Genomic DNA, 25,387 nt, shown 5'->3' on the forward strand with positions numbered 1-25,387 from the left:
TTATACACGTGCCTGTTACTACATTACATATATACTTACATCATCTACATAAAACCTTAATGGAGGTTGTGGAGGGGGGCGTGGTCGGCACGCATGCTGCAGGAGCAGGGTGTGCCAGGGCCGGCTTTGGAACACAGCTGACAGGTGATTAGATTGCCCAGCTGGGACAAGTTATCTAATCACCTGTTGTTCTTATCAGTAGCGGCCGGGAGCAGAAGTAGGAGGAGGGCTTGGAGAGACGGAAACAACGGACACTAATGAGACGGACTGAAAAGTCGAGAATTGTGCCAAACCGTTGATGAGCAATACAACTTTATTGAACTCTGAACGCCGGACTCCAGTATACGTCTGTGATCAGCAGAACCCACAAGAAGGCAACCTCCACAGACGTGTTTAGATGTTTCGTTAAGGGCTTCTTAGGCAGAAAAGAACGGCTCCCTTAGGTTTCATTTTAAGCAGACTTTTGATCGCATTTATTTGATATTTAGAATACATAAAACACATATTTTCGTTGTTACGTCTTTCATAATGATTGTGAAAAAATTCCCCAAAAAGTGCACTTCCCCTTTAACAAACTCCATCTTTATATGAACCGAAAACAATAAAAATGAACATATTTAAAGTAAACATATTTTCAAAGAAAATGAAATTCCTCCTTAACTTCTCCATTTTAAGTTCTTATATAGGTCATAATGTTAATGTTACTGAGAGTGTACATATGGAACCAAATGGCCCCAAAAAGGGTCCATTACTATTATCTGTCATTTAGCAGGGGACACCCTACAACTCCCTCTGGGAGTCCCCAAACTCTATATGTATTTATTTTAGTGTGCCTTTTCTTTGGCCAAACTCTATATTGTTATTTATTTTCTCTACCTACATTGAATAAAACCAGGGTCTATTTAGATTTTGACATAAAAACAATGACTTGTGTGTTGTTTGGGAACAGTTGATAATAGTTATGTGCAGTAACACTTTCAACTCAACTCACCTTAATGTGTGTTCTTAAATGTGTGTTCCATGTCTTCCATGACTATAGCAGTTTTGATTTGGGCTGACAAAGTAACTATAAATGAATGTTTGGGCATTGTTTTATCCAAATGCATACGTTTGTCCAAATCTGGCCTAGCAGACGCATTGCGGGTTTCCTGGACTTCGTCTACATCTAAGGAAGAGAATCCCTCTGCCATTTTCCACTAAGTTTTTTTTCTTTTTTAAATCGCCTGCTTGAATATTTCCTCTTTTCTTGTCTTCTATTCTGCCTTGTCATCATTTGGGATGTGGGTGTCTGTTGTTATTTTCCTTCCTGGTTCGATGACCCGCCCTATCTTGCCTCTGATTGGCCTGTCCATGATGTTTTAATGGTTAGATCGATAATCACATGGTGGTATCAACCTACTTGGTATAGTTATATATTTATTTATTGTTATTATATTGGTATTGATCCGCCAATCTTTGTTTCCATTCAAGAGCTCTGGCTTAGCGGTTAGCATATCCTCCTACGGTGTGTAGAATAGCATGTTTAGCTTTTCCTCGTCCTTCAGTGAGTAGGAAATATAGTCTATTTGCCTCCATGGAGGCGAGGATTGCTGACTCAGAAGTGGCTTTGTACAGTGGAAGGCTTAGCCGCTAGCAAGAATGCTACATTGCGTTGAGGACACGTTTTTTCGCTTGTTGCTGTCAAATTTGCGGAACACAGCTAGAACGTGTCATTAACATTGTGCAGCGTCCCGGAAGAGTTGGCGCTGCAGGGAATTTGGGGAATTTGTTCTGTTGGGTTTATGTTGTGTTGTGGTGCAAATATTCACCCGAAATGTGTTTGTCATTGTTGTATAGTGTGGTTTCACTATATTGCGCATATTTATGACAGTGTTGACATTGTTTACACGGTCACCCTTAGTGTGACATGTATGGCTGTTGACTAAGTATGGTCTTCATTCAATTGTATGTGAGTGTGTTCAAAATGAACATAATAAATACAATTGGTTATGATCATACAGAGCGACAGCATTTCTTGACATCTTCAACTAAATACCATTATTGACCCGTCCAAAACTACAATACATTATCATGATTTAATGATTAATAAAGGGGCCCTATCATGCTAACTTAACTTTTCTTACCCTAACGTACCTGCCGTTATGCATTTGGGAACTGTATAAATCCAGAAAATTTGAAATCAAAGCGTGGAGGCATTGCGGCGATATTTATAAAACAATATTGCCTTCCTTCCATTTGGAATGTGAAAAATTGGTGACGTCACCAATTGGGAACATCTTCAGCGGATTATCCATATATGGTATAAATGTACCCAAACTGCCTTGCACGCTTCCTCCATTTTTAGCTTATGCGTGCACATCTGTATTTTAGACAACAAAATATACAAAAGCTTTATCGTCAGCCAAGATCTTGGGTGACACACTTCCCATACATTTGTGGGTTGTTTAACATTGTTTAAAGACATAGAGGGCCTGATTTACTAAGATGCATACACAACGTGCTAGACAGCGCGTGCAAAAAATAAAATTGTGTGTATTACATGTGGGCGTTACTAACACTGCATGTGCAGTACAAGAGTGGTGCAGACAGCCTTTTTTAAATGAAGATTTTGCATGAATGTGGGGCTTCTACCATGGAGACGATTATTTTCTGCACATTAATGTTAGACCCCAAAAGGGACAAGCGGTAGAAAATGGATGGATGGATGCTCTTACCTGTGTGCGATGTGTTGAACCAGCAGCAGCGCACATCTATGATCTGTAACACCTTATCTAAAACGCAATTTAGACAGCAGAAATATACGCACACTGACACTTAATTCTGTGCGCCAGGCTGTGGATCACATCGCCAGTGCATTCGTTCGTCTGGAATGACTCAAATGCAAAAAAAATGCACAAGGAAAAACATATTTTCATGTAGATATCTTATAGTTTAATATTAAATTAAAAAAACAAACATAAAAAAAATATGCCAGCAGACACCAAAACATTAATTTAATTCATTTTAATCAGTCCCTAAAGTCATCCAGCAGCAGTAAAATTATAAAACAAAATTGCTGAATAGACGATATGTTGCCAGCAGTGAGAGGCGACGGGCTGGGGTGGCAATTCTAGTTTCCCCCCGGCTCAGAGCCTGCACGTTGGAGTTCAACCCAGTGGACGAGAGGGTAGTTTCCCTTTGGGTGGGGGGACGGGTCCTGACTGTTGTTTGCGCTTACGCGCCAAATGAGTGTCCTTCGCCGGGTGGCGGGCTCTCCCTTAGAGATAGGGTGAGAAGCTCTGCCATCCGGGGGGAGCTCAAAGTAAAGCCAATGCTCCTCCACATCGAGAGGAGCCAGATGAGGTGGTTCGGGCATCTGGTCAGGATGCCACCCGAACGCCTCCCTAGGGAAATGTTTAGGGCACGTCCGACCGGTAGGAGGCCACGGGGAAGCAGCCCCCGCGATCCGACCTCGGATAAGCGGAAGAAGATGAATGGATGGATGGACGATATGTTTAATATTTTTTTAGTTCCGACCGTCCAAAATGTTGACACACACACGTACGACACAGGGTTTTTGTCTGTTGTCTCTCTTTGCAGCACGAGCACTGATCCTGCAGCCGTGTGTAGAACTGTCAGTGTGCATGTCATTTTGCTAAAATAAAATACAAATAAAATAAACACAAAATAGTGCTCACAATATACAGTTAAAGTTACAGTACCACTGATAGTCACACCCACACTGGGTATGGTGAAATTACCCTCTGCATTTGACCCATCCCCCCCCGGGAGGTGAGGGGAGCAGTGAGCGGCAGCGGTGGCCACGCTCGGTAATCATTTTGGTGATTTAAACCCCAATTCCAACCCTTGATGCTGAGTGCCAAGCAGGGAAGTAATGGGTCCCATTGTCATAGTCTTTGGTATGTCTGAACTGGGGTTTGAACTCACAACCTACCGATCTCAGGGCGGAAACTCTAACCACAAGGCCACTGAGCAGGCTGAGCGTTTTGGTGATCAGCATATATATTGCATAACAATAAAGACAGATTGATATTATTCATTATTCTGCTCACTTAACAGATGCAATCTACTTTGCACACGATTAGTAAATCAGTTTTGCGTGTGCTATCAAGTTTGCACGTGTTTTAGTACACACAAACCTTGAGTAAATCAGGCCTAAATGTACAATATGGGACATTTAAATTCAATCATACAATTATTGGCTGATGGATTCGAAGATCGAAAACTTCATCTTTGGTTTAGCCAACTATGGTTACAACAAACTCTGGCTGCCAACAATCACTTTGGAGTCCAAAAAGCCCTTTCAGTGTCTGAGATCACCCCAAGTAGACCTCCAGCTCAACACATGGAACACTTCAGTTTGATTGGGCACCTAATATAGATGTCTTATGGTCCTGGATGCTTCCCTGGTCTCACTGTCATCACGGAATAAATGTCCTAGCAAGCCTGGGAACACCTCAATGGAACAACAGGTAGCAGCCACCAGACAAGGGAGTCTTGTCTTCCCTGCTTCGTCTTGTTCCCTCACATTTTTAAACGTCATACATATCGAAACTGATTCCGGCTTTCAGAATTCCTCCACCTGGTGTTGAATGCAGTGCTACAGGTGGCAAGGGAGAGTTAATGGCTTAAAGGGCTTTAGGATCTCACTCTGAGCCTCCACACTCTGACTTATCTCTCTCCAGTGGCTAACAATGCAGGAAACAAGCCCAGGCCTCAGTTACATTATCCACTTATGCAATGGACTCTGATGTCTGTGTGTCTGGCGTGTGTGTGTGTGTGTGTGTGAGTGTGTGTACACTACCGGTGTGTGATGAAGAGGATTAGAACGTAGACTTTTAGACACCTTCACGTTCATAGGTCCTGTGACCAAACCGTGCTTTGTTGCCACACACTGACGATTGCCTTGTAGGTACATTATTAAGACTGCAGTAGCACCAGTTAACAGGTGACACAAATACTATAGCTTGAACTAGCATCAGTGAGCGTTTCCACAGTCCGTCGCATTCATACAGCCCCTGATGACATGTGTACGCATCTTCATCCATGTTCCGGGAATCATTAGGTGATGCGGTTCTTCCGACGTCACACGCTACCTTGCTTCCAGGTTACCCAGCTGGGCCTGATCAAGCCCAAACTTGCGTCCAGATGGTTCGCTGTAGTTTTCACTTCACCGGGGTCCTCTCCCTGAGCTACAGCTCATCTGGAAGCTTTCTAAGGCCACATCTGTCGATGACTCTCCTCTTCCTCCAACTGGCCAAAAGGCTCTGCCCCAGGAGCTGGCCAGTAACCCCCTACTTGTAACCTCCACTGGTGTACATCTCACTCACTTCATCACCACACCCGCTTGTTGCCAGATGCCTACTTGTCCTGTGTACTAGGACCGAGAGCTTCCTTTTTAAAAAATCTCCTCTAAGCGATCTTCCAATTGGCTTATCAGCATTTTGTGACACTGTTTGCGTGTGGGGTGCATATGTTTTTACTCCCAAAAGACCTTTAGTTGCCGCTTAAGGTGCGTTACCTTTTTTTAGTATGGCATAATCCTGGTGTAATATGTACCTTGATTTGGAACAATGTTTTTTGGGTGAAATGAGTGTAAACATATGTTATTTCATGTATTAGTGTCAAAAAGATATTTAGAAGGTTCTACACATTCTTTAGGTCCCAACTATAAAAATATTAGATTTATTGGTAGTAATCCTACTATGCAGAAATCTGTTTATTGCGATCATGTCCGATACACATAACCACAATAAATGATGCAGGACTGTATTGTGTATATACTACTATAGAAGGTGTACACTGACTCAATGAAAGTGAAGTGAATTACATTTATATAGCACTTTTCTATAGTGACTCAAAGCGCTTTACATAGTGAAACACAATATCTAAGTTACATTCAAACCAGTGTGGGTGGCACTGGGAGCAGGTGGGTAAAGTGTCTTGCCCAAGGACACAACGGCAGTGACTAGGATGGCAGAAGCGGGTATTGAACCTGGAACACTTAAGTTGCTGGCACAGCCACTTTACCAACTGAGCTATACCGCCATCTAAGTGCCAATATTTATCAAGATATGCATGTGCATTGTAGTGATGTCCCAAAACCAATATTTTGGTACCGGTACCGGTACCAAAATTATTTCAATACTTTTCGGTACTTTCCTAAATTAAGGGGACCACAAAAAATTGTATTATTGTTTTTTTTTTAAACTAAAAATCTTACAGTACATTACATTGGGTTACGGACCGGTACTTTTCAGAGGCGGTATAGCACCGAAAAGGATTCATGAGTATCGCGGTACTATACTAATACCGGTATACCGTACAACCCTAGTGTAATGACACAGGTTAAAGTTAGCTTACCACATAGGCCTGGTTTTTTTTTAACCTTTTTGACCCAGGGGCCCAACATTTCCACTACAGAGGGTCCCAGGGACCACTGAAATATTAATCCTGAGTAATAATCTTATTCTTGATTTTAATCAAAAATTATATCTAACCTAATCTAACAGTGTTAACCTTGTCAAATGATATGAAAGCATTTGTTAATCACAAAGATTGTTTTGCAACAAAGGGTTGGAGTTGGGGGTTAAATCACCAAAATGATTCCCGGGCGCGGCGCCGCTGCTGCCCACTGCTCCCCAAGGGGATGGGACAAATGCAGAGGACACATTTCGCCACATCTAGTGTGTGTGTGACAATCATTGGTACTTTAATCTTAATCTTTAATCTTAAAAACTTCAGGCTGATTACAAAAATAAATCAAGCATACTGCAAAAGAAGAGCCTCACAAAAAAAATATAGATAGTAATATAATATTATATATGTTCCTTAACTAAACTGTCAATACATTTTAAGTGCAAATGAAAATACAGCTTCACCACTTTAGTCATATTTTTTGCGCTTAAGAAACTTCTCTATGACTATAGTGCCAGACTTCCTCTGTTGGTTTGATGTTGTCATTGCTGACACAAGTGGTGAAAAAGTGTATTACAACTGAATGCCGCTACGGTACATACAGACCACAGCTGAGAAATATATATTTTTTGACGGCCCTCCAGGGGACGTTTGGGCCCAACAATCGGCCCCTGCCCTATGTTAAAGAAACACTGACATTGACCAAACCCTGACGCCATGAGTGTTGATAAGACTACAATAAACTGACACAACTACTGGTACCACCTGGAAGTTAACTTCTATGAATAGCTTTCCAAAATCCAAGTCAGCAGATTATGGTTTCTGAATCTGAAAAAGATGAAATGGCCATATCCCATACGTTGTTCGCACAAAGTGGTATCTTTGAATGGAGGCAAAGCGTAGCGAAATGGAAAAAAAAACACTTTTATTGTGTAACTGCTGTGTGTGACTGCTGCCAATATGGTGCAAAAATAGAACATAATGTGATCCACCGGGGGGATTATACAAGTGGTTCTGGTTACAAGACTCAACATTTGTTTTTAGGTGAGGTCGCCACTGCCAGGCACTACCTCTTAGCTGTCGATTACTTTGACGTCATAGGTAAAAGAGCGGCAGGGAACACATTTTCCTTCGATTAAGTTTCAAAAGAAGAAAAAAAAAAACTGGTAACAAGTAGAGATAATCATTTTCTCTGTGCTTTTATAGTCCAGCAGTGCTTCTGTCATCCATTATGTAAAATCCGCTGAAAGGTGCAGTTAAAGGGGCTGTTTGCAACGTTCACACAGATACCATGAGGGCGCGACATTTCCAATTAATTTTACACAGTCCTATCTAAGAACTGAGAACACATCATTCATTCAATCCACATTTACACACTAATTGTGGTAAGCTACATTTGAAGACTGGGGTAGACTGATTGAAGCCTGGCTGCCAATTTGCGCCAACGGCCCCTCCGACCACCACAAACATGCATTCACATTCATACACCAGTGTGAGCGGCACAGGGAGCAAGGTGGAGGAAGTGTCTTGCCCAAGGACACAGCGGCCATGACCATACCTTTGAATGCCTGAAGCTGGAATCGAACCTCAAGTTGCTGGAGAGCCGCTCTACCATCTGAGCCACACTGCAACTTGTTCTTTGCTTCTCTTGGACGGCTTTCGTATGAGTGCACGTGTTGGCGAGACAGGGTGAGTGACCGCCGTGAACACCAATCATTTCATTCGGAATGATGAGACTTCATGAGAGCCAATAAACATAAAAAAAACATCACAAGGTCTGCTGCCATTAGGATGGCGACTGCTGGGATGTTCATATTTTACCTTTTAGGTGAAGAATGACTCAATAACCTCAGGAAAAAACAGGGCTGGGGGAAAGTTCTGTACCAACTTGTCAGAATACATCCTCAGACTTCTTCTGTTCAGGTGAGATGCATGATTTATGGTCTACAACAGGGATGTCAAACATCGGGCCGCGGGCCAGATCAGGTTCAATCCGGCCCACGAGTCGAGTTTGCTAAGTGTAAAATTGAGCTGCATTTTTAAATGAAATAAACTGCTGTTCTAAAAGTGTCCATTGGATGTCACAATAGCAATTCTGTTAGGCAAGCAAATAGTTTATATTGGGGCGAGCAAGTATACCAAGCAAGAGGTACACGGTAAAGCAGGGTTGCGACTTCTCCCCTTTGACCCAATGTAAAACAAACTGGAGTAAAATAAACAATTTGTAACCCTGTTTAAAATGCTGCATGAGACACTGCACATTGATATAGTTGTGTGAAAATTATTTTCTTCTCTGCAAATTTAAAGAAAGTCAACAATGGAAATGACAAATGAGGTAGTTGATACATAGAAGTGTTTTTATTTATGCTTCATTTTGTTTTTGGTTCAATCATAGATGGGTTGTGACTTAAAGTGTAATTGGTGTGTAGAAACACTGAGATTAAGTCTAATTTCATTGTGTTCTTGATGGTGTTTTTGAAACTGCGCCAATTTTTTTCCTCAGAATTTTTTACTAACTTGAAGTGTTTTGTCAAGAGGATTATTAGCGATATGTACATTTTCAGAATGTCCTTATTCTATTTTGGGCCAAAGTAAAACAAAAAAACAATCTGAAGTTGTCGTAGTTGTATTTTTAAGTTATTATGCCATGATTTTACCCGTCCGGCCCGCGTGGAAATACAACTTCCTCCATGCGGCTCCTGAGCTAAAATGAGTTTGACACCCCTGGTCTATGATAAACTTCCAGGGAGCAAGGAAGTGAGGGAAACCCCTCACCGGTCGGTCATGTTGAAATTGTACACAAGCTTGTGATCGCGTCTCCACTAAAACTAGTTTGTATGCATTAGCGCTTGTAATAACAAGATCACTAATAACTTGGTTAATGTTCAAGTCACAAAATGTAAATGGAGTATTGTTGGCGGTTTTTGCAAGGTTATTTATTGGATTATTTTGATTGAAATAGACGACCTCCCATTCGGTGTTAGTGGACTTTTATTTATATTTTTTTACAAGATATAGAATGTGTAAAAAAAATTCCATCCATCCTAATATCTTTTATAATGATTGTGAATGATAGGCAAAATTCCAAAAAAACTAAAGTAAAAATAAAGATAATGTCATGGCGCATGCGCAATCCCGCATTCCCTCTGTAGCAAGCGCCGCCGGCAGCTCTGCTAGGAGCGCCCCGGGACACGCCCCTGCTTGCTCTTCCCTTATCGCGGCCACACGCCTGCACGGCTGCAGGCAATCAGCGCACCTGGATCTGATGAAGGCAGACGCCATAAAGACCAACAGACCCAAAGATCCAGTGCCGGAACGTAGTTCACTCCTTGTAGTAAGCATCACGTCATGTGGGGCGGCATAGCTCGGTTGGTAGAGTGGCCGTGCCAGCAACTTGAGGGTTCCAGGTTCGATTCCCGCTTACGCCATCCTAGTCACTGCCGTTGTGTCCTTGGGCAAGACACTTTACTCACCTGCTCCCAGTGCCACCCACACTGGTTTAAATGTAACTTAGATATTGGGTTTCACTATGTAAAGCGCTTTGAGTCACTAGAGAAAAGCGCTATATAAATATAATTCACTTCACTTCACGTCTCTGGTTTCCCTCTTCGTACCTGCTCTCTCTGTGTTTTCCCTCTGCTTGTGTCTTATATGTCCTTTGTGTTCTCCGCAGTATTACCTCCGTCTCCATTGATTGAGCTGTGCGCCTCGCTTCTCTGGACTTCCCGCCGGACTTTTGACTGCTTCCATCAATCCTCGACCCCCGCTCGGACACAGACCTTGACGCCTCTCTCCAGCCCCCGACCTCTCGCTTGCCCACGAACTTCCTTCTTGCCTTGCCCCTCTGGACCTTTGAAGGATTCATCCAACACGCACGTACAACACCCACTGGTAACATTTACATTGTTGATTCTTCACATCGTCTTGCACCACACACTCTTAGTAGCATACACACCCCAGTACATCATTACGTTCAATAAATCTATTGAACCGATTCCTGCCGTTGTGTCGTCTCCTTCCCCCGCCGTATATAACAGATAATGAAACATGTACTTGCCCCATTACAAATCTTATGTTTTATCACTTGTGCAATAACTATAAAAAAGTAATGTTCACATTGCAGGCCAGTCACCATGGTAATCAGGAGAGCAGGTTGCCCTCCACACATCCCTATCCATGTGCCTTATACACATGCACACATGAAAAGAAAAAGCATCTGCGTGTGCGCATCTCCGTGTAGCCGCCCCACCCGATTGTGTGTGTGTGTGTGTGTGTGTGTGTGCATGTGTTAAAAGCTCCATGTGGTAGCGTTTAACCCGTCTTCTTCTGAATGTGGCACCTTTTAACCTACGAACCGATGCAGTGAGATTCCACTTAACGCCACATTTCCTGTTCGCTCAGCTGCATCTGAGCAGCTGGATGCAAGTGAAAACACACGCACGCACACACACACACACACACACACACACAAACACACACTCACACACACACACACACACACACACACAAACAATAACAAACCTACAGCAGAGCCTGAGCTCTAAATTTAAGTCCCTAATTCCTTCATCAACACAGAAGACCCCATTTCCACTGATACGTGCAGTAAAAATCCAACATGTTGCACTTTTATAACAGAAAGAAATGACACACTCTGCTGCTTTTCTTCTGGACTCAACATCTGTTTATTGTCAGTGTTTTTGCCCCATCAGATTGCACCGCAGACAGCAAAGACGTGCCGTGATTGAGCAGGTGGCCAATCCATTGCCAGCATTTTAATTAAAGTAAGTCATGTTTTCATGCACGCCTCAAAGTCCCTGGGCTTTACACTGACATTGTATGACATCACAATGGACTCCATCAACTCTATTTATTCAATCATCATCATGTTGTTTTTCAAATTCCATATTCAAGAGGGTTAAAGGGGCTGTTTGCTTTGTTTTTCTAAGCAAAAAAATATATAACAAGAACACCACCGGCTAGCTAATGTTATCATTAGTGGTTTGACAGAACACATTTGTTTGAAAATGGTCTATATTCTTCACTATTACACATTTTTTGTAATAACTTTTTTTTTACCAGGCCTGAACAAAATGATTGGTGTTTACGACTGTCACTCCCCCTGTCTTGTGAGCCATTAAAAGCAGTCCAAGAGAAGAAATTAACAATTTGCAGTCATGTTGTCGTTATCCAGCTTTCCAAATTGCTATCATTAGCTAACAACACCTACAGCTAATGCTTGTGCATGTGTTACGTACGCACGCAATTACGTCATTACGTACCAGAAACCGTAGGAGGGCGGCATCTGTGTAAATGTTGCAAACAGCCCCTTTAATAGCTAAGTTATTCCACACATATTACCCTATTCCTCAGAAATATACACTATATTGCCAAAAGTATTTGTCCACCTGCCTTGACTCACATATGAACTTGAAGTGCCATCCCATTCCTAACCCATAGGGTTCAATATGATGTTGGTCCACCTTTTGCTGCTATTACAGCTTCAACTCTTCTGGAAAGGCTGTCCACAAGGTTGCGGAGTGTGTTTATAGGAATTTTTTACAATTCTTCCAAAAGCGCATTGGTGAGGTCACACACTGATGTTGGTCGAGAAGGCCTGGCTCTCAGTCTTCGTTCTAATTCATCCCAAAGGTGGTCTATCGGTTCAGGTCAGGACTCTGTGCAGGCCAGTCAAGTTCATCCACACTAAACTCTGTCATCCATGTCTTTATGGACTTTGCTTTGTTAACTGGTGCACAGTCATGTTGGAAGAGGAAGGGGCCCGCTCCAAACTGTTCCCACAAGGTTGGGAGCATGGAATTGTCCAAAATGTTTTGGTATCCTGGAGCATTCAAAGTTCCTTTCACTGGAAATAAGGGACCAAGCCCAACTCCTGAAAAACAACCCCACACCATAATTCCTCCTCCACCAAATTTCACACTCGGCACAATGCAGTCCGAAATGTACCGTTGTCCTGGCAACCTCCAAACCCAGACTCGTCCATCAGATTGCCAGATGGAAAAGCATGACTTACACCACTGCATCCGACGCTTTGCATTGGACTTAGTGATGTATGGCTTAGATGCAGCTGCTCGGCCATGGAAACCCATTCCATGAAGCTCTCTGCGTACTGTACGTGGGCTATTTGGAAGGTCACATGAAGTTTGGAGCTCTGTAGCAACTGACTGTGCAGAAAGTCTTTGCACTATGCGCTTCAGCATCCACTGATCCCTCTCTGTCAGTTTACGTGGCCTACCACTTCGTGGCTGAGTTGCTGTTGTTCCCAAACTCTTCCATTTTCTTATAATAAAGCCGACAGTTGACTTTGGAATATTTAGGAGCGAGGAAATATCACGACTGGATTTGTTGCACAGGTGGCATCCTATGACAAATGTTTGTAGAAACAGTCTCCATGCCTAAGTGCTTGATTGTATACACCTGTGGCCGGGCCAAGTGATTAGGACATCAGATTCTGATCATTTGGATGGGTGGCCAAATACTCTTGGCAACGTAGTGTACTTAAATGTGGTTCGGTTAGTGTTGTACTTAAGTGTGGTTCGGTCAGTGTTCACACTGACAGATAAAACACAACTTAATCATGATAACATAAACTGTAACCTGTGTTATAAATGTAAATACAAATTGCAGAGTTTGCACATTTCCAGACAAATACATAATGTTTCTTCTGCTTAATGCGCAAGCAAGCTTTCTCTCTTGGTGCACTGAGGGCCTCAACTGTACTAAAACACGCACAAACTTGATGGCACACGCAAAGCTGATCTACTAAGCTGTTGCACAGAGGATTGCGTCTCTTAAATAAGAGAAATAAAGAGCGTACTCCATTCAGCGTGTCTGATTTCATGAATATGCAGAATATATGATGATTATCAGAACGCCCACAACACTCGGAGGGGAAGATGCAAATATAATTATTTATCAAGACTAAAACTGTTTTGCTGCCACTTTTTTGCGTCAATGCTTAGCACGTTTGAAATGTACAGTACATCCAAATAGCAGTGACACAAAAATGGCTGTGAGGAAGGAGGAGATTGCACTGCAAGGACAGATAATTGAGAGAGATAATATTGTGTTAGTATTAGGGATGTCAGATAATGGCTTTTTGCCGATATCCGATATTCCGATATTGTCCAACTCTTAATTACCAATACCGATATCAACCGATACCGATATATACAGTCGTGGAATTAACACATTATTATGCCTAATTTGGACAACCAGGTATGGTGAAGATAAGGTCCTTTTTAAAAAAATAAATAAAAATAAGATAAATAAATTAAAAACATTTTCTTGAATAAAAAAGAAAGTAACACAATATAAAAACAGTTACATAGAAACTAGTAATTAATGAAAATGAGTAAAATTAACTGTTAAAGGCCTACTGAAATGAATTTTTTTTTATTTAAACGGGGATAGCAGATCTATTCTATGTGTCATACTTGATCATTTCGCGATATTGCCATATTTTTGCTGAAAGGATTTAGTATAGAACAACGACGATAAAGATTGCAACTTTTGGTATCTGATAAAAAAAAAGGCTTGCCCCTACCGGAAGTAGCGTGACGTAGTCAGTTGAACATATACGCAAAGTTCCCTATTGTTTACAATGGTGGCCGCATGAAGTGAGAGAGATTCGGACCGAGAAAGCGACAATTTCCCCATTAATTTGAGCGAGGATGAAAGATTTGTGGATGAGTAAAGTGCAAGTGAAGGACTAGTGGGGAGTTGAAGCTATTCAGATAGGGAAGATGCTGTGAGAGCCGGGGGTGACCTGATATTCAGCTGGGAATGACTACAACAGTAAATAAACACAAGACATATATATACTCTATTAGCCACAACACAACCAGGCTTATATTTAATATGCCACAAATTAATCCTGCATAAAAACACCTGCGTGTTTGTTATGCTAGCTCCTAGCTCCTCTGCTAGCTCCTAGCTCCATAGAACACGCCAATACAATTCAAACACCTGATCAACACACACAATCACTCAGCCCAAAAGACCGTTCACCTAACCCAAGGTTCATAAAGCTTATATATTTTTAAAAAGTTACGTACGTGACGCGCACATACGGTCAAGCTATCAAATGTTTAGCAGCCAAGGCTGCATACTCACGGTACCTGATATTCAGCTGGGAATGACTACAACAGTAAATAAACACAAGACATATATATACTCTATTAGCCACAACACAACCAGGCTTGTATTTAATATGACACAAATTAATCCTGCATAAAAACACCTGCATGTTTGTTATGCTAGCTCCTAGCGCCTATGCTAGCTCCTAGCTCCATAGAACACGCCAATACAATTCAAACACCTGATCAACACACACAATCACTCAGCCCAAAAGACCGTTCACCTAACCCAAGGTTCATAAAGCTTATATATTTTAAAAAAGTTACGTACATACGCAAAAAAAAGTTGCGCACATACGGTCAAGCGATCAAATGTTTAGAAGCCAAAGCTGCATACTCACAGTAGCACGTCTGCGTCTTTGTCATCCAAATCAAAGTAATCCTGGTAAGAGTCTGTGTTGTCCCAGTTCTCTACAGGCGTCTGTGTATCGAAGTCAAAAGTCCTCCTGGTTAGAGTCTCTGTTATCCGAGTTCTTCCATCTTGACTGCATCTTCCGGGAATGTAAACAAAGAAGCGCCGGCTGTGTACTGTTGTTGCTGACTACGTTCGAAAAATACGTCCATTTCGCACCGACAACTTTCTTCTTTGCTTGCTCAGCTTCCTTCTCCATAATGCAATGAACATGATTGCAACAGATTCACGAACACAGATGTCCAGAATACTGTGGAATTATGAAATGAAAACAGAGCTTTTTCGTATTGGCTTCAATGTGGAAGGCATATCCGTGTTCCCCGGGGTACGTCACGCGCATACGGCATCCTCAGAGGCGTTTCGAACCGGAAGTTTAGCGGCAAATTTAAAATGTCACTTTATAAGTTAACCCGGCCGTATTGGCATGTGTTATAATGTTAAGATTTCATCATTGATATATAAACTATCAGACTGCGTGGTCGGTAGTAGTGGGTTTCAGTAGGCCTTTAAAGGCTAGTACTATTAGTGGACCAGCAGCACGCACAATCACGTGTGCTTACGGACTGTATCCCTTGCAGACTGTATTGATATATATTGATATATAATGTAGGAACCAGAATATTAATAACAGAAAGAAACAACCCTTTTGTGTGAATGAGTGTAAATGGGGGAGGGAGGTTTTTTGGGTTGGTGCACTAATTGTAAGTGTATCTTGTGTTTTTTATGTTGATTTAATAAAAAAAACACAAAAAAACCTGATACCGATAATAAAAAAAACCATACAGATAATTTCCGATATTACATTTTAAAGCATTTATCGGCCGATAATATCGGACATCTCTAGTTAGTATGTGTGACAACATATTTGAACTTTTGGAAATAGAAATATGAGCCATATTGTCTATTCATCATTATAATTGTATAGCTGGATGAGTTAAGGGACTGACTAAAACAAATTCAATTGATTGGTTTTGGGATCTGCTGGCATTTTTTTTAATAGCATTTGTTTATTCATATATTTATTTCTGAACACCAAATGGACACTAACCCTCCCAAGTGGAGTGAGGTGGAGAGAATTGTGCGACGAGCAAGAACTGCATCCTCTCCTGGGCCCAATGGAATTCCATACCGTTTCTATAAGAAATCTCCGGAGGTTTTACACTTTCTATGGAGGCTGATGAGGGTGGTGTGGCAGAAACAAGAAATTCCAACTGCATGGCAGAGGGCAGGAGGCATCCTGATCCCCAAGGAAAAGGACTCTGTGGACATCAGCCAGTTTCGCCAAATCAGCCTTCTCAATGTTGAAGGAAAAATCTTCTTCAGTGTGGTGGCTCACAGGTTGGCCACCTACCTGGAAAAGAACCACTATATTGATACTTTGGTGCAAAAATCAGGGATTCCAGGCTTCTTGGGGTGCCTAGAGCACACGAACATGATATGGAGTCAAATTAAAGCTGCCAAAAAGGGTGGAAGAGATCTCCATGTTGTGTTCCTGGACCTGTCAAATGCCTTTGGGTCAGTTCCTCATGATCTCCTCTGGGTGGCATTCCACTATTTCAGTGTCCCGGATTCCATAACTGGTCTTGCCAAAGCCTATTTCCAGGACCTACAGCTATGCCTGACAACTGGTGAGTGTACCACAGCATGGCAGCGACTTGAAATAGGAATAATGGCAGGGTGTACCATCTCACCTCTTGCTTTTACAATGGCTATGGAGGTCATCATCCGAGCCTCTAGGTGGGTGGTAGGAGGTCAAAAGATTAAATCTGGTCTTCGTCTCCCGCCCATAAGAGCCTATATGGATGACGTGACCATCCTCACCACAACCAAGGCGTGTGCTAGGCGGCTGCTGAACAAACTGCAAGAAAACATCCAGGGGGCCCGGATGGAGATAAAGCCAAGCAAGTCTAGAAGCATCTCGGTGGTGAGGGGGAAGCTAATGGAACAACGATTCTGTGTGGGTGAGGAGGCTATACCAACAGTGTCTGAGAAGCCTGTCAAGAGTCTTGGACGTTGGTATCATGCCACCCTCAAGGACACAGGGCAGGTGGACCAGCTCAAGAAGGATGCTATAACTGGCCTTGAAAACATTGATAAGACCATGCTCCCTGGCCGGTTGAAGCTGTGGTGCCTCCAATTTGGGATGCTACCCAGGCTAATGTGGCCTCTTACCATCTACGAAGTACCAACCACAAAGGTAGAAAAGTTGGATAGGCTGGTTAGCTCCTTTGCTAGGAAGTGGCTGGGTCTTCCTAAATGCTTCAGTAACATCGGACTGTATGGAAGAGGTGTTCTGGAGCTTCCTGTTTCCAGCCTAGTAGAGGAGTTTAAGTGTGCAAAGGTAAGGCTGGAAATGACGCTAACAGAGTCTCGAGACCCATGTGTTGCCCAAACAGCTCCTACCTTTGTGACCGGAAGGAAATGGACTGCAGCGGCAGCTACTCTGCAAGCAAAGGAAGATCTTAGGCACAGAGACATCATTGGCTTTGTGCAGCAAGGGAGAGGAGGCCTTGGCCTTGGTGAGAGCAGACCGTTGTGGCATACGGCTGCTCCAGCTCAGCGACGTCGGCTGGTTGTAGAGGAGGTACGTCGGCACGAGCAGGCAGCTAGATGTGCAAAGGCTGTCTCACAGGTCAAGCAAGGACAGTGGATGAGCTGGGAAGGAGTTGAGAGGAGAAAGGTCTCGTGGAGGGAGCTACTGGGCATGGAGGCAGTTCACATCAGCTTCATCTTACGCTCCACTTATGATGTCCTTCCCTCCCCCTCAAACCTCAAACAGTGGTACGGAGAGAACACCACATGCCCCCTCTGTCCATATCCAGCTAACCTCAAACACATTCTCGTTGGCTGGAAGACAAGTCTGTCACAAGGGCATTACACCTGGCGGCACAACCAGGTTCTGAAGTGTCTAGCAGCCACGTTAGAGGCCAGAAGAGTGAATATCAATGTCCTGCCCCCGCCAAAATTACATCATACATCCACAAGAGAGTTCATCCGAGAAGGTGCAGAGTCAACCAAAGGCCATATACCAGACATAGGCCAGCTCGGAAGGGCTCGCGACTGGAAAATGGCGGTGGATCTCAATCAAAAGCTCTGCTTTCCTTCAGAGATAGCCAGATCAAACCTCAGACCAGATCTTGTGCTCTGGTCCTCCTCACTGCATATTGTGTACATAATAGAACTCACGGTTCCTTGGGAGGCCGCTGTGGAGGAGGCATTTGAATGCAAAAGCCTTAAGTACACCGAACTGGCAGCTGATGCTGAGCAGAATGGATGGAAAGCCAAGGTCTGCCCAGTGGAAGTTGGCTGCAGAGGTTTTGTGGGCCGGACAACCATCTGGCTGCTTAAGGACATTGGAGTTCGAGGACAAACCCTGCGAAACACCATCAAAGCCCTCTCAGGAGCAGCAGAGACAGCCAGTCGGTGGCTGTGGGTGAAGAGGAGAGATACCATCTGGAGCTCTAGTAAGACCTGCATCATATAATGGTTAAAAGCAGAGGGGGGCTCACCTGGGACGCCAGGTGTTGCCGATGAGCCATCTGGAGGTGCCGTGGGCCTATCATTGAAACACCGGTGAAGGAGGGTGCCCACCTGATGACCCCAATGAAGCTGTCAACCATCCCCCATCTCCTCTGTCCCCTATTTTGTAATCCCACCCAACTAGGTCCAACACCATAACCGCTTTGAAGCAGCTCCGAAGGAGGTAGCCTACTGTTACCACTCTACTCAGGTTATTTGTATCATGGGATTGTTCCATCCAGTCCTAAAATTGAACTGAACTGTATGCTAGATCATCCCAAACACAACATCACAACACCGCAGCGCCTCGCAGAGCGCACCTTGAGTGTGTTAAAAGTAGGTTCCTTCAATATAGCAAAGAAAAGGTGGTACATATTATTTGTTGAAACGCCACCGGTTGGACCAGATGATGCCATAAATGAGGAGGGAAATGAGTGTCTCCATGGTGACACGCAAAAACCTAATTTAAATACGGTCTGCACCACTTTTGCACTTATTATGAATTCTACCCGCAGTCTTCATAGATCACCCGCAACACCCCCACTAATAGTACACGCAACTTTTGAGTTTGCACACCCTGTTTGGGGTGTTGTATTTGGATCTTAATCTGGATCTTAGTCGATCAGGCCCACACCGCGCTGAGGGCTGGGTGTTCCTATTTGTTAGCATGTGACCAATATGTTTATTCTGCAGAAACATTTACACCAGGGCCTTGTACAGTCTGTGTAATGTGCTGTATTTAATGTAAGTGTGACATCATTCTTCCTAATCGGACAGTAAAATACAGAGAAATCAGATATGGCTACGTTTACACACCACACCAAATCTGATTTTTTTTTTCCTCAATTGACACAGGTCGCATATTTTTTGCTCGGAAGTGCATCTTATCTGATCTTTTCGCCTCAGTTTTGGGCCACATCAGGAGGTATTCCGAATAAGTTTGGAATCTGATCTTTTCAAACGTAACCGCAGTCTAAACGACCAGTTTGCGACTTTTACGTCATCTTTAGTTGAGCTATGTCATTTGTGTGCGCTAAAAGAAAATCACATTCCTTTTTGGAATTCACTCCTTCCTCTTCCTGCAGTTGTTTTTGGTTCGTGTATGTCGTGGCAATTTTGTTTGGAATAGAAAAATTGTTCAACTTAAAAAAATCTATTTTCCCCGTTTTTGGGTTTGACAATAAAAACAAAAAACGCAAAAACAGATCGTTATCCATGATTCCTTATTTGATTTCATTGATGCATTTCAAAAACGAAAAAGGGAACTATCAATCAATCAATCAATCAATCAATCAATGTTTATTTATATAGCCCTAAATCACAAGTGTCTCAAAGGGCTGTACAAGCCACAACGACATCATCGGTACAGAGCCCACATACGGGCAAGGAAAAACTCACCCCAGTGGGACGTCGGTGAATGACTATGAGAAACCTTGGAGAGGACCGCATATGTGGGTAACCCCCCCCCTCTAGGGGAGACCGAAAGCAACGGATGTCGAGTGGGTCTGACATAACATTGTGAAAGTCCAGTCCACAGTGGATCCAACACATCAGCGGGAGTCCAGTCCACAGCGGGGCCAACAGGAAACCATCCCGAGCGGAGACGGGTCAGCAGCGCAGAGATGTCCCCAACCGATGCACAGGCTAGTGGTCCACCCGGGGTCCCGACTCTGGACAGCCAGCACTTCATCCATGGCCACCGGACCTATGCAACTCCCCCTCGCAAGGGACAGGGGAGAAGAGGAGAGAAGAAAAGAAACGGCAGATCAACTGGTCTAAAAAAGGGGGGGTCTATTTAAAGGCTAGATTATACAAATGAGTTTTAAGATGGGACTTAAATGCTTCTACTGAGGTAGCATCTCTAACTGTTACCGGGAGGGCATTCCAGAGTACTGGAGCCCGAATAGAAAACGCTCTATAGCCCGCAGACTTTTTTTTGGCTCTGGGAATCACTAATAAGCCGGAGTTCTTTGAACGCAGATTTCTTGTCGGGACATATGGTACAATACAATCGGCGAGATAGGCTGGAGCTAAACCGTGTAATATTTTATACGTAAGTAGTAAAACCTTAAAGTCGCATCTTAAGTGCACAGGAAGCCAGTGCAAGTGAGCCAGTATAGGCGTAATATGATCAAACTTTCTTGTTTTTGTCAGAAGCCTTGCAGCCGCATTTTGTACCAACTGTAATCTTTTAATGCTAGACATAGGGAGGCCCGAAAATAAAACGTTACAGTAATCGAGACGAGACGTAACGAACGCATGAATAATGATCTCAGCGTCGCTAGTGGAAACAACGAGTGGGAAAATATTTTCTCTATTTCCCGTTGTTCAAATCGCACATGTGCAGTGTCTCTTTACTGTATACTCTTATATACGGAACAACAACAACAGAAGAAGAAGACTAAGAACGGTGTCGTCAAAACAAGTTTTTCGCGGTCAAAAGTTATATTTTTTCAATGTCCAGACACATGAAAAATGACACATTTTATTGGTTCTCCATCGAGCAGGCAAACGGGTTCGTGTACGTTGCTCTTCTTCTGATGTTGCGGGTCACTTGTTGTACTATAAACACACACAGGCCCCAATGTGGCCCCGATGTGACCTTGACGTCACTTCCATGCGCAGTTCGATAAATTGAAAACAAAGGGAGTTTAATCGATTGCGGAAATTAACAATGAAGTCGCTACTACTAGTACAAAATAAAATAAAAGTCGCCACACCTTAAATATGTGGTTTTTTTTAAAATGTAAAACAAAGTTATATAATGTATGAATGGATGTATATAGCTGAATATATTTTGGAGGGTTCACATCTTTTTATTGCTGTTAGGTAGAGGCTAATCTACGTCAGCCTTGTTTTTCAACTCACTTACGTAAACAACGCACACAATGTACTTAACATGTAATTATTTTGGAACCTAAATTTACATTCATATCTTACATATAGCCTATTATTTATGCACTATTGACTAGTTAGGCACAGAAAATTTGTCTGCCGAAAAAAGACTTTGCTCACCGAAACCGGATGTTGTGATGAAGTATCCACTTCTGCTGGCGGGCTGCGTCTTTCCCTGTGCACAGGAATGACGTAGCTCGCCCAAGGCTGATGAAAAAGTCGCATTCAGGTCGCATTGTCGTTTATACCGAAGTTGAAAAGATCAGATTCCAATTGGATTTGGACTATTATGATTTGTACATTTTCAGAATATTTTCAAACAAAAAAAAAAAACTGAAGTTGTCTTTATTTTTAAGTTATCGTGCCATGATTTTAACAGCCTGGCCCACTTGGGAGTAGTTTTTTCTTGTTAGAATAATTATGTATATATTATCACACAACTCTTATGCTTAAGGGCTGTTGCTATAGTTATTATCAATTGTGCTGAAGTTGTACTTTTTCTATCTATGCAAAGCAAGTCGTCTCGTATCAGTGTTTTCAGACCCTGAATCAGCCTGCTGACTGCCAAGGGAACATCGAGTACCGTGACGCAGACAGAGCAGAAACAAGGGCGATATCACGAGTGTCAGCACATTTGCATTTCATTAATAGTCATATATTGTGTCTAAGTGGGGCTGTCGAGATTACCCCTTCCCTCAGCGACAGCTTCAGTGATGTAACCAGGGACCTCCCAAATAAATAGAGGAAGCATGTGGGCTGGACTTTAGAGCGTAGTTTGGATCTGTAACTAGAGTACAGCCCAAAAAACATCTCTCCTCAATTGAGCAAAATTTAACTCTGTCTCTGCATGATTCCTTGCTTCTTGTCTGTTTAATAGATGTCATCAGTGTTTTAACCTGACAATGTGGCCCCCGATCTAAAATTACTTTGACACCCCTACTTTAGACTGTCTGAAAGCCCATTCTATTCTTTAACGGCTTTGTAGGAAAAGGCTGATTGGGAGAAGGCAGACTTTCTTTTTGGAACATTACAGACCTTAACACTCCACTTGTCAGTTGAGAGCGTATAGCATTCGGATTTCGGTGAGCAAAGTCTATTTAAGACAATCAAATTTTTGGTGCATCACTTGTCAATAATGCACAAATAATAGGCTGTATGTAATGTATGAATGTATATTTTGATGCAGAAGAAATAGTGATTGTTGAAAGACCGGAATTGACGCTGTGGCGTATTTGCTTACATGTGAGTTGAAAAATAAAGCTCCACACTGATGTCTGTGTTTCCTCTACTTAAAAAATTAGAACCCTCCCAAATATATTACACTATATTAGGGTTGTACGGTATACCGGTATTAGTATAGTACTGCGATACTAATTAATCATATTCGGTACTATACCACCTCTGAAAAGTACCGGTCCGCCAATCCCCCCTTCATAATATACATCCTTTTGAAATGTTTATTATGTTTATAAACTCAGGAAATATGTCCCTGAACACATGAAGACTTTGAATATGACCAATGTATGATCCTGTAACTACTTGGTATCGGATTGATACCCAAATTTGTGGTATCATCCAAAACTAATTTAAAGTATCAAACAACAGAATAATAAGTGATTATTACATTTTAACAGAAGTGTAGAAAGAACATGTTAAAAGAGAAAGTAAGCAGATATTAACAGTAAATGAACAAGTAGATTAATAATTCATTTTCTACCACTTGTCCTTAATAATGTTAACAAAATAATAGAATGATAAATGATACAATATGTTCCTGCATATGTCAGCAGACTATTTAGGAGCCTTTGTTTGCTTACTTACTAATAAAAGACAAGTTGTCTAGTATGTTCACTATTTTATTTAAGGACAAACTTGCAACAAGAAACATATGTTTAATGTATCATAAGATTTTTTGTTAAAATAAAGCCAATAATGCAATTTTTTGTGGTCCTCTTTATTTAGAAATGTATCGAAAAGTACCGAAAAGTATCGAAATAATTTTGGTACCGGTACCAAAATATTGCTATCAGGACAACAGTACACTATATACATCCATTCATACATTATATTAATTTACTTTATTTTCATGTAAAAACACTAATTATTAAGGTGTACCGACCATATTTATGGTTGCAATTTTTATTTTAGTTTGTAGTAGCAGCGATTTCTTCCTGGTCAACTTTATTTGTTTTCCCTTTATCGACGTGCAAATGCAAGTGAAGTCGGGGCCACATTGGGGCCTGTGTGCGTTTACACTTGAGTCTGATAAAAATCACATTTTACTTGCGCTGTAAACAGTCATCTGTAAAAAAAATCAGATTTGGGCCACTTTGGCCTGCAGTGTAAACGTAGTGCTTCTGACGCAAAAAGATCAGATTTTAAATACTTTGGAGCGTTTAGACTAGGGTTGTACGGTAGACCGGTATTAGTATAGTACCACAATACTAATGAATCATATTCGGTACTATACCGCCTGTAAAAAGTACTGTAAATGCATATAATGTTTATAAACTCAGGAAATATGTCGCTGGACACATGAGGACTTTGAATACGACCAATGTATTATCCTGTAACTACTTGGTATCGGATTGATACCCAAATTTGTGGTATCATCCAAAACTAATTTCAAGTATCAAACAACAGAAGAATAAGTGATTATTACATTTTAACAGAAGTGTAGATAGAACATGTTGAAAGAGAAAGTAAGCAGATATTAACAAAACATAACAAGTAGATTAATATTTCATTTTCTACCACTTGTCCTCAATAATTTTGACAAAATAATAGAATGATAAATGACACAATATGTTACTGCATATGTCAGCAGACTAAATAGGAGCCTTTGTTTGTTTACTTACTAAAAAAAGACAAGTTGTCTAGTATGTTCACTATTTTATTTAAGTACAAACTTGCAATAAGAAACATATGTTTAATGTACCGTAATATTTTTTGTTAAAATAATGCCAATAATGCAATTTTTTGTGGTCCCCTTCATTTAGAAAAGTATCGAAAAGTACCGAAAAGTATCGAAATAATTTTGGTACCGTTACCGGTACCAAAATATAGGTATCAGGACAACACTACACTATATACCTCCATTCATACATTATATCACTTTACTTTATTTTCATGTAAAAAACACTAATTTTTAAGGTGTGCCAACCATATTTATGGAGTAAATTTTTACTTTACTTTGTAGTAGTAGAGACTTTTTTCTGGTCAACTTTCTTTGTTTTCACTTTATCGATGTGCAAATGCAAATGACGTCGAGACCACATTGGGGCCTGTGTGCGATTACACTGGAGTCTGATAAATATCACATTTTACTTGCGCTGTAAACAGTCACCTGGAAAAAAAAATCAGATTTGGGCCACTTTGGCCTGCAGTGTAAACGTAGTGCTTCTGACGCAAAAAGATCAGATTTTAAATACTTTGGAGCGTTTAGACTAGGGTTGTACGGTAGACCGGTATTAGTATAGTACCACGATACTAATGAATCATATTCGGTACTATACCGCCTGTAAAAAGTACTGTAAATGCATATAATGTTTATAAACTCAGGAAATATGTCGCTGGACACATGAGGACTTTGAATACGACCAATGTATGATCCTGTAACGACTTGGTATCGGATTGATACCCAAATTTGTAGTATCATCCAAAACTAATGTAAAGTATCAAACAACAGAAGAATAAGTGATTATTACATTTTAACAGAAGTGTAGATAGAACATGTTGAAAGAGAAAGTAAGCAGATATTAACAAAACATAACAAGTAGATTAATATTTCATTTTCTACCACTTGTCCTCAATAATTTTGACAAAATAATAGAATGATAAATGACACAATATGTTACTGCATATGTCAGCAGACTAAATAGGAGCCTTTGTTTGTTTACTTACTAAAAAAAGACAAGTTGTCTAGTATGTTCACTATTTTATTTAAGTACAAACTTGCAATAAGAAACATATGTTTAATGTACCGTAA

This window comes from Entelurus aequoreus, linkage group LG08, assembly GCF_033978785.1.
Source record: "Entelurus aequoreus isolate RoL-2023_Sb linkage group LG08, RoL_Eaeq_v1.1, whole genome shotgun sequence".
Taxonomy (NCBI): Eukaryota; Metazoa; Chordata; class Actinopteri; order Syngnathiformes; family Syngnathidae; genus Entelurus; species Entelurus aequoreus.